Below are 13,564 nucleotides of genomic sequence, written 5' to 3'. Positions count from 1 at the left end.
GGATGACAAAAATGTTCTGTATCTTGATTATGATGGTCACATGGTATACATAGTTGCCAAAACATTAAACGGTACACTTAAAATGAGTGCGTTTCATTATAGGAAAATTAAATCTCAATAAAGTTTAAAGAAAAAATGAAGAGTCAGACGCCAGGACAAGAATACTTTTTCCCCAGCTCTCTGCTCCTCCCCATTCGACAGACAGCCGCGTATTCTGGTGCAGTGCCAGCCGCGTCCCTGAGACACGATGGTGAAGGTCGGAGTGAACGGATTTGGCCGTATTGGGCGCCTGGTCACCAGGGCTGCTTTTAACTCTGGCAAAGTGGATATTGTCACCATCAATGATCCCTTCATTGACCTCAACTACATGGTCTACATGTTCCAGTATGATTCCACCCGTGGCAAATTCCACGGTACAGTCAAGGCTGAGAACGGGAAGCTTGTCATCAATGGAAAGTCCATCTCCATCTTCCAGGAGCGAGATCCCGCCATCAAATGGGGTGATGCTGGTGCTGAGTATGTTGTGGAGTCCACTGGGGTCTTCACCACCATGGAGAAGGCTGGGGCTCACTTGAAGGGCGGGGCCAAGAGGGTCATCATCTCTGCTCCATCTGCCGATGCCCCATGTTCGTGATGGGTGTGAACCATGAGAAGTATGACAACTCCCTCAAGATTGTCAGCAATGCCTCCTGCATCACCAACTGCTTGGCTCCTCTGGCCAAGGTCATCCATGACAACTTCGGCATCGTGGAGGGCCTCATGACCACCGTCCATGCCATCACTGCCACCCAGAAGACCGTGGACGGTCCTTCTGGGAAGCTGTGGCGCGACAGCCGAGGGGCTGCCCAGAACATCATCCCTGCTTCCACTGGTGCTGCCAAGGCTGTGGGCAAGGTCATCCCTGAGCTGAACGGGAAGCTCACTGGCATGGCCTTCTGTGTCCCCACCCCCAACGTGTCCGTCGTGGATCTGACCTACCGCCTGGAGAAAGCTGCCAAATACGACGACATCAAGAAGGTGATAAAGCAGGCATCAGAGGGCCCCCTCAAGGGCATCCTGGGGTACACTGAGGACCAGGTTGTCTCCTGCGACTTCAACAGTGACACCCACTCCTCCACCTTTGATGCCGGGGCTGGCATTGCTCTCAACGACCACTTTGTCAAGCTCATTTCCTGGTATGACAATGAATTCGGTTACAGCAACTGGGTGGTGGACCTTATGGTCCACATGGCCTCCAAGGAGTAAGAGCCCCCTGGACCACCAGCCCCAGTGAGAGCAAGAGGAAGAGAGGCCCTCAGCTGCTGGGGAGTCCCTGCTCCAACTTATCCCACAAAACACTGAGAATCTCCCGACCTCCACCGTTTCCATCCCAGACCCCCTGAAGAAGGGGAGGGGCTTGGGGAGCCCCACCTTGTCATGTACCATCAATAAAGTATACTGTACCCAGCCAAAAAAAAAAAAAAATACTTTTTCCCCTTCGGATTAATTCCCATTTCTCATGTGGTATGGGTCTCCCAAAAGACAGTGTGTTGAATGTGCTGATAAGCCCGGGTTCTGAGCTGGAAGTTTCCTGTTAGTGACATCAACTGTCAAAAGCAATGCCTGACATACATCCTTGAGAGCCCTTTAAAGGGGCCTTAGGTCTTTGTGGCTGTGAAGGTTGAAAGGATGGCAGTTCCTGCCTTGAGGTCCCAGGGGACAAAGACAGCCTTCTGATTTAAGGACCAAGTAAGGTACTTGTCAGCATAACCAATGTGTTCTCCCAGTCTCTGCAACCAAGGGAGACTTGCTCTTTGGCCCCTAGCAGTGAGCAGACCTTTGCTGAGTTTGTTAGGGCTGCGCCAGAGAAGCTGGCAAATTGCACACAGGGACACCAGAGGCATATTATATATTATTGTTGCCACATAATTCTAGCACTTGTCGACATCTAGTAATCCCCTGTAACTCAGGCATGCTTCTAAAATGGCAAACAGTTTTTTACTGGAGCCAATAGAGGTCTAGCAATTACAAAACTAGTTATTAAGACCAAAAGAAGAAAATAATGAATAAATAATTGTCCCTGCAGTTTTTCCACCTTCTTGTTACCAAGAAGCAAGTAGTTTAGCTGACCTGTACTAAGGGGGTTATAGCATGCTTTTAGAGAAGACATATCCAGAAAGGAATTTTTTCCTGAATGTGTTCCATCTAAATTTATCAGGGATATTAAGAAGTAGCCCAGGAAGAAATAAATCAAACAAAGAAGGATAAGTTCCTGAATTCAAGGATTTACTAAAGAATTCCATAGAATTTTGCTGTGTCCTTAACTTTCTCATCAAAGGATGACATTCAGATCAGAATATTGTGAAACAAGGAATGGGAATGTGGGTTTGTTTGGGGGAAATGAGAGGAATTATCTACTCCAAATTTCTTTAAACCTCAGGAGGTTTAGGAGCTACAAGGGACCCTCAGGTCATGTAGCTCTGATGTTCCCCACACTCAGGAATGAGGTGGTAATGCCCACAGAGATGAAGAATCCAAGGCAAACATGGCTCAGCTTCTAAGATAATTCTATGCACTTAGAAGGTTTCGTACACACACATTATTATATATTAAAACAAACAGATATACTGTTAAGTCAAGTGAGCAATTTGCCAGAAATTTTTAAGGAGGCCTTGTCAAAAAACTTTACCAATTGCAGTGGCTGCTCCAAACCCACAGGTCTTCTCTCCTCTCTGCCACCAGATGTACCCAGGGGAATGTCAGAGATGCCCAGAATGAACCAATTCCTCACCAATTCTGTGATGATGGAAAGAGAGACCCAGGAAATGAAAGGGACTTGTCCAGTCCATACTGGGTCTATGGGCACAGCCAGAGCTCAGTTCCCTTTCTCCTCTTCCAGGGCTCTTTCTCTGACCTACAACAGGGTGGAACCTGGAGAGGGGAGCCTGCCCAACCCCATTTGCTTCAGTCTGGCCTTTGAGGTAAAAACAGATTTCCTTGCAAGCTGGTATAGCCGCTCTGGAAAACAATGGTGGTTCCTCAAGATGTTAAAAATACAGCTACCCTATGACCCAGCAATTGCACTACTAGGTATTTACCCCAAAGATACAGATGTAGTGAAAAGAAGGGGCACATGCACCCCAATGTTCATAGCAGCAATGTCCACAATAGCTAAACTGTGGAAGGAGCCAAGATGCCCTTCAACAGAAGAATGAATAAAGAAGATGTGGTCCATACATACAATGGAATATGACTCAGCCATCAGAAAGGGTGAACACCCACCATTTGCATCAACATGGATGGAACTGGAGGGGATTATGCTAAGTGAAATAAGTCAAGCAGAGAAAGACAATCATCATAGGGTTTCACTCATATGTGGAACATAAGCAATAGCACGGAAGACTACAGGGGAAGGGAGGAAAATCTGAAAGGGGAGAAATCAGAGAGGGAGATGAACCATGAGAGACTATGGACCCCAGGAAATGAACTGAGGGTCTCAGAAGGAAGGGAAGAGGGGGAGGGGAATAACAGGGTGATGGGTATTAAGGAGGACACGTGTTGTGATGAGCACTGGGTGTTATACATAACTAATGAATCATTGAACACGACATCAAAAACTAATGATGTACTATACAGTGGCTACCTGAACATAATATTGATTAATTAATTGATTTTAAAAAGCCGGGGGGTTGGGGGGACCAGATTCCCTGGTTGCTCTTCCTCGGGAGAAATCAGCCCCAGGGTGATGGTGTGTGGTCCTTCTCTAGGAGCCAGGTCACATCCCTTCCCACCCTGTTTCCACCTTCCTGCAACACGCTCCCCCTAAAACAGAGCTGAGTACTCATCTGTCTCTGTGGGTGGTGTTAAAGAGAGCTCATTCCTTCATTCATTCCTTCACTTTTATCCTATGCATGTTGTTGGAAATACAGAGCTAAGTAATCGAGCCATTGCCTCTCCCCTCCGAGAGGTTACAGTCTAGTCCAGCAGCAAGAAGGCAGGGAGAATGGTGTCCATTCACTTGACACTCAATGTGCATTCTCCATCCTGGTTCTCACCCCAGGAGGAGTTTTAATGACAGAGAAAATGATTTGTCTTGCCCATGTCCAGCAGCTGAGATTGCTCAGTCCTATCTCCCTGATGAGAGAAAGTAACTGTTACTTTCTGGTCCTGCCCCCAACTACAATAAAATATGTCAACAATAAACAGTGGAACTGAAGCTCTAGAAATTAATAATTTGGGTAAATATTTGCCTGATGATGATGAAGCCTCCAGCAAACTTCAGGAGAACGAGTCCTGGTGCTAAGATGGAGACTCAGGGATTTGTGTATCCTAAAGACTTTTTCCCCTTGTTTCTAGGTGGTGTATCCTCCCCTCTCCCTGCAACATGTGAAGGCAGGATGGAGATTAAGGCCAAACATCCTGACCAGCAGTAACAGAGTGTGGCCCCAGGGCCTCTCAACCAAGGGGGCTTCCTCTCCCTGCCTCCTTCCATGAGCCACACCCCTTCTTCTGGTCTTCCTGATGCTTCATGTTTCCCTACATCCTGTTGAAGGAGGAAGCACGATAAGCAGCCCTCCTCTCCCCCTGGACCTTCTAAGAAGGAGAAGACCCTAGATGTCAGAGGCCAACCTGCCATCTAAAGTTGAAGAGTAGAGCACAATCAATGTTTGCAAATACAACTGTTGATGGGTAGATTGTGTTCCAAAGCGTCACTCTATCTTGCCATTCACTACCTCTTTCCATACTCTATTAAAAAAAAAAAAAAAAGGCAACATCCTACCCTTTTTGACTCATGATAAAACGGGATTTTCTTGTTCTGAAGAGCTGCTGAGGCAGGAGACTTGGATTCTTGAAGACAGATTAGCAGATGCCAGCTGGGTTTATGAGCAGCCATATGATTTCTCACACAGATTCTTCTTGTCCAGTTTGATTTGAAAATGTTTGATTTGTGTATAGTTCACTACCGGGTATATTAATACTTATAATTTCCCTTGATCCTTGCTACAATTCTGTGGGAGCTTTGCTTACTATACTGGGGAAGAAACTTATTCAGCCAATATTTACTAATTGTCCTCCAAGTGCCATCACTATGCAGTGGATATAAAGTCGAGCCAGACCTGTCTCCCATTTTTAATACTTATAATACTCTGTGATACATAAGCCTCACCACCATCATACTATCTTATATTCACGATATTAATAAATGTTGATGGTTGTCCTGTCATCTGCTCTACCTGGAGAGAGCAGGGGAAGATCTAATGAAGATATTCTAGCAGAAACTTGAAGGAAGACAATTTACCAAGTGAGACCTTTGAGGAAAAGAGGCAACAGGACATGCAAAGATCTGGCAGCATTAATGTGCATTATAGCATGTTTATGGAACTTCATAGTGGGGAGTAAAGTGACTTCTCCAAGATCCTGCAGCATCAAGATTGGGGATCAAGGTCAGCTCTCTTTCCACCATCTCTTTCTCCCCATTTGTAAGCAGCCAGGCTCTCCCTACCACACTGAGCTTCCCAAATGGAATTCTGCCTGACCAGTTGCCCTTTCAATGGGTGCTCACAACAAATCACCTGTTATTCATGATTTCAAGCTGCATCTCTTTGGACAAGCTATCTCAATACACTGGCAAATTTCAATAGTTATAATCACAGTAATAACATCACAAGAATAATCACATGCTATTGAAACAAAAATGCACCAATTTAAGCTAGGCTTTAGCCACTGTAATGTGCATTTAAGTTTATGCACATTTATGATTTACGATAAAGATGATGCCCTTTATGATTCCCTGGAAGCTGTGATAGACTGCCCCCTTTGCAATCTGGTTTTGTTTGGCAATTTATCTCCCCTTCCCGCATCCTCAGTTTTGAAAGGGAGGGAAAACAACCCACTGGCTGCAATCTGAGCCTCTGCAAGCTAAGGCAAGGCTAAAGTCTGATGAACTATTAATTGATAATTCCCTTCAATCCTCTTTTCACTGGCCAGGACCAGATTGGGTTTGTGTAAATAACCTTTGTGCAGCAATCAGCTCAGCAAGTTGGTCCCTTTATCATTTTCCTGAGGCTGACTGGATACCACATTCTCCTGCCCTGTGTCTGCTGGTGTCATTCCGGCTGCTCAGGTCATTTTCAGACTCTTGAAAGCAGACAGTGTCTGCCACTGATTTTCTCTGCAGAAAGAAGCTGTCTGGTTGGTTGGAAGTGGGGGCCAGAAGACTTTTTTGAAGCTTGCATATCAAGGACATTGGGTTGACTTCAATTGTATGCTTATTTGAGGTGGCTGGGGGGAAAGGGGATGCAGGTGTGCTTAGATTTGCTCTCACCACTCTGTACCTCCCGCAGGGGACCACATATTGGGAAGGTTGTTCTGCTCTTCCATACCTATTTTAAATTCCATATTTCCCAGCAGCATTTTCTTCCAGGAGCCCAGGAAATATTTTATTGACAACCAGGGACATAGCCATAGGAGAGGGAGGCACACAGAACTGAAAACCCCACCTCCATCTCCACAGTTACCTTGGTGCTCTTCACCTCTCTTAAGTGCTTATTACAGCCTCCAGGCACTAGGATTACTCATGTTTGTTTATCTTTTATCTATTGCATGTTGAGCTCTTAGAAGAAAGAGTATCATAGCTATCTCTGCCTCCCCCATGTACAATAGAGGTTCAATAAAACTTGGGTAGCTTGTCAAAGGCAAAAACAGGTCAGTAGTATCTCAGTAAACATGGGGGGAGAGGCAAACACCAGATGAATAAGAAGATTGATTGTATTCGGGCTGTTGCAATAAAAAGAGCACCCAATCCAAAGATCAGGGCGTCTCCATGGGGTGGTTTTGCCTTAAACTTCTAAGGGAGCAGAAGGAGAGTAAATAAGCTGCAAGTGAGGTCATTTATAGTTGGGGTTGTTTTGCAAAGCAGGACAAGTCTCAGTCAGTTATCAGACCAGAAAACGTTTTCCTCTATGGTTAGCTAATTTCAGGGGGACAAACAGTTCTAATCTCAGCTAACCAATCATAAGACAAAGAACAGGAAGTTGGAGAGGCTGTGTCCAGCCTTGTCAGCAGGTTCAGACAAAAGGGAGAGGGCTGTGTTTGGCTCTGTCCTGGGTAAATAAGGGAGGCACCCCCATGTCTATGTGAGCCATAAGAAAGAGTGGACTTTGAGTCTTATCAAAGTCACATGGGGAAGGGTAGTTCTTTATGATAAACTGTTTATTGGAACACAAAAGGCTAGGAGATTTCTTAACTGTCACTGTTTTCCAGGAGTAATGGGCTCAGGTAAAGTTTAATATTGTGAAACGGAATAAGCAAATATGCTACACACAGAGAGAGAGAGAGAGAGAGAATGCTTTGTAGAGAGTATATACATAATATATATATATATATATATATTTATCAATCTATATTGGCCAGTGGTCTCTTCAAAGAAAAATTATTCCTGCTTTCTCTTCCTGCCTCTTCTATTTGTGACCTACTCAAATGAAGAACTAGAGAGAAGACAGAAAGTCCAAAGGGAAGAATTGCCTTTGAGGTTACTGGATTCTAAAACTTGCAGGATAAATATCACACTGGCAACTGAAGGTATGAGAAGCAGTGAAAAAAAAGAGGGTTTCTGCATGTGTTGATGGTGGTCAAGGGTGCTGTGATCTGAAGAGCTGTCACCAGGGAATCGTGAAGTTTTGGCATGATCCTTGTTGACCCCATGGTGGTCCATTACTGGCCATCACCACAGTTCGGTGGAGCTGAAACCCCATATCCCTACTGTTCTGCAACCACCCACCTATACCTGAGGCTCACTGGGTCAGGACCTGTGGGCAAAGAGTGATGCCTGCTCAGGAACTGGCTAAAGATTTCCTTCTTGCTAGAGGCATGGAGCTTGTGCCCATGTGTTTCTAGCCCAGACTGAAGAGCAGACAGAAGGCATAAGCCATAAAGAAAAGAGTTGTAAGGTGAAGAAATTCTTTGAAAAACAAGCTTTGTTTGAAGTCCCTCCTCTTTTTTAAGTTTCAATTTCTTTATCCCTAACAAACAGTAGATGAGCAGCTCTAGATATAATTATTTAAAAGAAAAAAAAAAGGAGGGGGGCTGGGTGGTTCAGTCGGTTAAACAACTGCTTTCAGTTCAGGTCATGATCCGGGAGTCCTGGGATCGAGCCCTGAGTTGTATGAGGCTCCTTGCTCAGCGGGGAGTCTGCTCCCTCTCCCACTTGTCTCTCTCTCTCTCAAATAAATAAATAAAATTAAAAAAAAAAAGATAAGCCTGTATGTACAGACATTCTTATCTTGTGCTATTTGGTGGGGTGCCCTGCTGTTTTTAACTCTAATACCCCATTACCTATTATAGTCTTTAGCATATAGTAGGTACTCAATTAATTGTTATTAGTTGACTGAATTGCCTTTCAATGGTGTATCTTATTAGGGGATATTGCCATACCTCCCAACATTTTGTGGGAGCACAGCAGGGTTTATTTGTTTCCGGGATTTTTAATAAACTGCCCTTGTCATTAGTGTGGCAGGTGAAAGACTTTACCCACAGACCCAGAAGATGCAGGCCAACTTGCTCAAAAACAGCACAGGTGGATGCTAATTCTCAGTCAAAAGAAAGAAAAGTTCTCTTCCACTTGCCCGATGAAGGCTGAACTTTCGTTCATAGAGAATGAAGCTTTTCACACCAGGATTCATTTTGGCCTTGGAAGCCAGGATCCTCCTCTCCCTTCTCCCGGGCCTTGTCACTGTTCAGTGGAGCTGAACAAAGTGGAGGCATAAGATTCACGTGGAATCAGGGCATGGTCAACTTGGGGAATAGCCATCATGTGCCCAGGCTTGTGCTAGGAGCCACAAGGTGTATGGAGCTAAATCCAAGGTTCCTACTCTAGGAGCAGGTGTGAAAATGCAAGGCCCCTGGAGGCAGTGTAATGGGCACCCTCAAAGCCTTCCCCAGAGAGGGGTGTGGGGTGGGGAAGTGCTGGGGCACTTCTCTCCTGTGATGGGGAATGCTGACTCACAGGGAAATCAGAACTGAGTTGGACAGCAAAGCTCAGAGCTGAAGCCTCGTTCCCACGTGGCCCGGTCCTCCTGAGGGGAAGCTTTCAGAAGATGCCAAGGCCAGACTGTGCATCTCCACTAGCTGCTCTCCCTGAGCTGAGTATCATTTGGGAAACTTCACTAGCTTGTTTTGCTGTTTGACCTAGTGGTACCACCAGTTTCTAACTTTTCCAGACTAATTTAGAGAGGTTGTTGTTTTTGTTTTTGTTTTTAATTTTCTTCTCTCATGCAGTCTGAGCAGATTAACCCACTGGGTACAAGAGTGTTCTGTGAAGCTCAATCATTGTGAGAATTTCTTTATCTCCTTGACGCAGCACTTCTCCCTTTGGCCTTTTTGGAGTTTTTCTGACCCCCAACCACCAATTTTCTGATTCTCCAGACACCAACCGGGTACTCAATAACTCAATTCAACTCTGATACTCAACTACCCGGAGTTAGTGCAGACCTCATAGGTTCGGGGCTCAGTCCCACAAGATGGCCCCCAACCACTTCAGATGCCAGCCGCAAATCCTGGGCCTCCTGTACTTCTGACCAACAGGCTGGCTATAAGTCAGGGGCTCCCACAATCCCTCCCTCAGGGTGGATAATTTGCTAAGTCAACTTACAGAACTCAGGAAAGCACTTTCCTTTTTATGAGCACTTTCTTATAAAGGGTACAACTCAGGAACAGCCAAGTGGAAAAGATACAGAGCAAAGATGCATAAAGAAAAGGGTGCACAGGACTCCCCTGCCCTCTCCAGGTATGCCAGCTTAACACCTTGCTGTGTTTGTTTACCAACCCAGAAGCTCTCTGAGCCTGTCATTTAGGAGTTCTTATGGAGGTTTCATTTCATAGGCATGATTGATTGAATCACTGAGCACTGGTGATTAATTCAATCTCCAGCCCCTATTCCACCACAAAGGTTGAGAGGTTAGGGCTGAAAGTTCCAAGTTCATGATCAAGGCTTGGCCTTTCTGGATCAAGCCCCCATCCTGAAGCTATCTAGGGGTCCAGAAAGAGTCACCTCATTAGAACAAAAGAGCTTCCTATCACCCTCATCACTCAAATTCCAATGTTTTTAGGAGCTCTGTGCCCAAAACCAGGGACGATAGCAGCTCTCTAAATAATGTCCTGCTCCTTGTTTCAGTCAGTTCATAAACAATCAGATATGGTATTTTGAGTGTGTGTAGTGAGAGAGAAGCACAAAAAGATAGGAAAGACAGTGTCACTTCCATGGGGAGGCTTATGGCAATGTCACTAGTAATTACTATATCAATTAAAGAATTATCCAAGGCAATGTCTTATCAAGTGCTGAAGCGGGCATTTTTACAGTTTCCTGCCCAGCTAACACTGCCTCCCATTCCCATGTCAGAGAAACTGACCCCACTCACACCGTGTACCCTTGGTTGGGTCACAGCTGATTGAACCGCAGTGGTATCCCGTAAACACCAAAATGGGCTAATAAGAGTGTCCCTTCCAGGGTGCCTGGGTGGCTCAGACTCTTGATCTCAGCTCAGGTCTTTTTTTTTTTTTTAAGACTGATTGATTGATTGATTGATTGATTTGAAAGAGAGCAGGGGGAGGGGCAGAGGGAGAAGGAGAGAGAGAATCTCAAGCAGATAACCCACTGAGCACAGAGCCAGACATGGGGCTTGATCTTACAACCCTGAGATCATGACCTGAGCTGAAAGCTGAAATCAAGAGTTGGGAGCTCAACTGACTGAGCCACCCAGGCGCCCCGATCTCAGCTCAGGTCTTGACTCCAGGGTTGTGAGTTCAAGCCCCACGTTGGACTCCATGCTGGGCATGGAGCCTACTTTAAAAAAAAGAAAGTGTCCCTCCCACAACATTGAAATCCCTGTGTTTCTCTTTAAACACCTGAACTAAAAGAGCAGAGGGATGCTGACCAAGTAAGGGACATGAAATAACACAGAAAACCTTTTATATGGAAATAATGGAGCAAAACACAGAGAGAACCTGAGACCCACAAGAGAGGAGCAGCCTTGCTTCCTGAAGGCTTTCAAGTCCCTCATAAGGCCCAGCTACATGAGCTGCCCCTCAGTTTCAGGAGATACTTTTGTGTCCTTCTGGTACATTCTCTTCATATGCCTGAGGTTGGAGTGGCATTTGCTACTTTTGACCGAAGGACATTGACTTAGACAAGTGCTCACCTACAGAGTCTAGGCCCTGCTTGCAGTAAGAATTCAAAGAAAAGAAAGGTCTACACAGCCTGGAGCAGCCAGAGATGTCACAGAGATGAGGGTTCAAGTGGGGCCTTAAGAAATTAGAAATATTTGGAGAGGAAGGCAGAGGAGGAAAGAGTCACAGACAGTGAGAGTAGCAGGACCAGAAGCAAAGGGATGGGAAGGGACACACAGAGGGGAGACCATGGGGCCAACCCGATTAACAAGATGTGTTTATGTTATGAGGCTATGACAGGTAAGAGCAGGAACATCAGAAATGTCCATTTTGAGGAAGGTCATCGTTGTTGCCCCTTGTAATGTTGACCTGAAATATCAAGAATGCAGCATGGGAGCCTTAACTTTCCATTGCCTTTCCATTACCCCTTCTGCAAAATGCTGAGACCGAACAAGGCAGTCAGTTGCGAACAAAAACACATAAACTTTGGGACCAGCCACACTGGGATCCAAACCTATCTCCATCATTTATCAGTGAGACTGAACAAGATACTTAGATGCTCTGGCTTCAGCTTGCTCATGTGTAAACTAGAAACAATAATAATTTAAGGCTAAATGAAACAATGTATGTAAACTGCCTGGTACAGTCCCTCGAAGATGTTAAAATATGTGCAATTACCCACAACCACTGTACATCAGTATCACTGTTAATTAGGGTTGTCACACGGCACTGATTAGGAATTATGATAGTAATAATAACACTGTTGATTACTTCTGTTTATTGAGCACACACTCTGCCACAAGCCCAACATTAAATGCGGTATGTGTGTTATCTCATTTGAACCTCACAACAATGCTGAGAGTAAGACAATCCAGTACAAGTTTACCCTTGTAAAACTCTCCAGTGAAATTGTGGCCAAATGATTATCAAGTTTGGACAAATAAAAGCTTCTCTCTTGTGAAGAGGAGGTGGACACTGTCATGAAAACAAATGCTCTCCCTCAAATCTAAGCTCGTCAGGCTCCAAAGAATATGGCTTTGTTCTCATGAGAAGGGGGGTCAGAGTTCAGAATTCAAAGAGAATGAACTGCTCATAAATTGGTAATGTGAGGAGAAGGTAGACAAATTATGGAAACAGCCCAAGTGTCCATCAACTGATGAATGGATAAAGATGTGGTGTGTGTGTGTATATATACACACACACATACATAATGAAATATTATTCAACCAAAAGAACTAAATCTTGCCATTTACAATGATGTGGATGGAACTAGAGAGTATTATGCTAAGCAAAAGAGGTCAGAGAAAAATTTCACTCATGTAGAATTTAAGAAACAAAACAAATGAGCAAAGGGAAAAAAAGAAAAGCAAAACAAGAAACAGACTCTTTAGAGAACAATCCAATGGTTACCAAAGGGGAGGAGGGTGGAGGGATGGGTGAAATAAGTGATGGGGATTACGAATGTACTTGTTGTGATGAGCACCAGGTGATATATAAAAGTTGAATCACTATATTGTATACCTGAAACTAATATAACACCGTATGTTAACTGGAATTCGAATAAAAACTTTAAAAAAGAATTAAATAAATAAATAGCAGCATAGGAAGGAGACTTTGGTTCTAGATGAAGATCTGCTGTATATTAGGCTCCTTGTGTGAGCCTCAGACAAGTCACTTGACCTCTCCAGACTTGAGTTTCTTCCCTTGTAACAGATAATGAGTTTTGTCATATATAAGGAACGTGCCTTAGATCAGTGGTTCTAACTTCTCATTATACATTAGAATCACCTGGGGAGAATTGTTTGGGGGGTTTTTTTGTTTTTTATTTTTTGTTTTTAATAGGATGTCCAGGTCTCTACCCAGGGCAATTAAATCACAGTCTCTGGAGAGTGGATCCCAAGCATAGATGTTTTTTTAAAATTCCCCCATTTGATTTTAATGTGCAGCCAAGTTTAAAAACCAACAAACTAGATGATTTTTAAGAGTTCTTCCAGATTTAAGATTCAAAGTACCAGACACTTGAAACAACAAAATGAAGAAAAAGTAGATATCCCATTATTTGAATTGAAAGGGGTCAGTGAATATAGTGCGGTACAAATAAAAGTTATGGCTGCCTGGTGATTTGGGGCAACTATATGAAGAGCTGAGCCCAATGTGGTGAAAAGATGTATGAAGCTGGACAAAGACAATGGGGTTAGCAATAAACCTAGACATCAGCATCCCGGGAGATTTACCGAATTTATTAATCAATAAATATTTATTGACCACTATAGGCCAATTGCTGTTAGATTCTGTAGTTGAAACATAGGTAAATTGGACATGGAGAGCTAAATACGAGCATAACACAGACCCTGGCAGTGGCGATACTAGTCACTTCTCTGTAGGCATCAGGAATTGCTCATGAAGGAAGTGATATTTGAAT

At 44.3% G+C, this 13,564-nt stretch overlaps 1 pseudogene; it reads left to right on the top strand.

Moving 5' to 3' along the window:
- Positions 1-202: 202 nt before the first annotated feature.
- LOC114200894 (glyceraldehyde-3-phosphate dehydrogenase pseudogene) lies at positions 203-1,245 on the top strand (annotated as a pseudogene).
- The last annotated feature ends 12,319 nt before the right edge of the window (positions 1,246-13,564 follow it).

This window comes from Eumetopias jubatus, unplaced genomic scaffold (assembly GCF_037043125.1).
Source record: "Eumetopias jubatus isolate StellerSeaLion01/CBP00866 unplaced genomic scaffold, mEumJub1_p1.0 scaffold_17, whole genome shotgun sequence".
NCBI classification, from domain to species: domain Eukaryota; kingdom Metazoa; phylum Chordata; class Mammalia; order Carnivora; family Otariidae; genus Eumetopias; species Eumetopias jubatus.
Note: the sequence above shows the minus strand (reverse complement) of the source record. Positions and strands in the feature narration are given on the sequence as shown.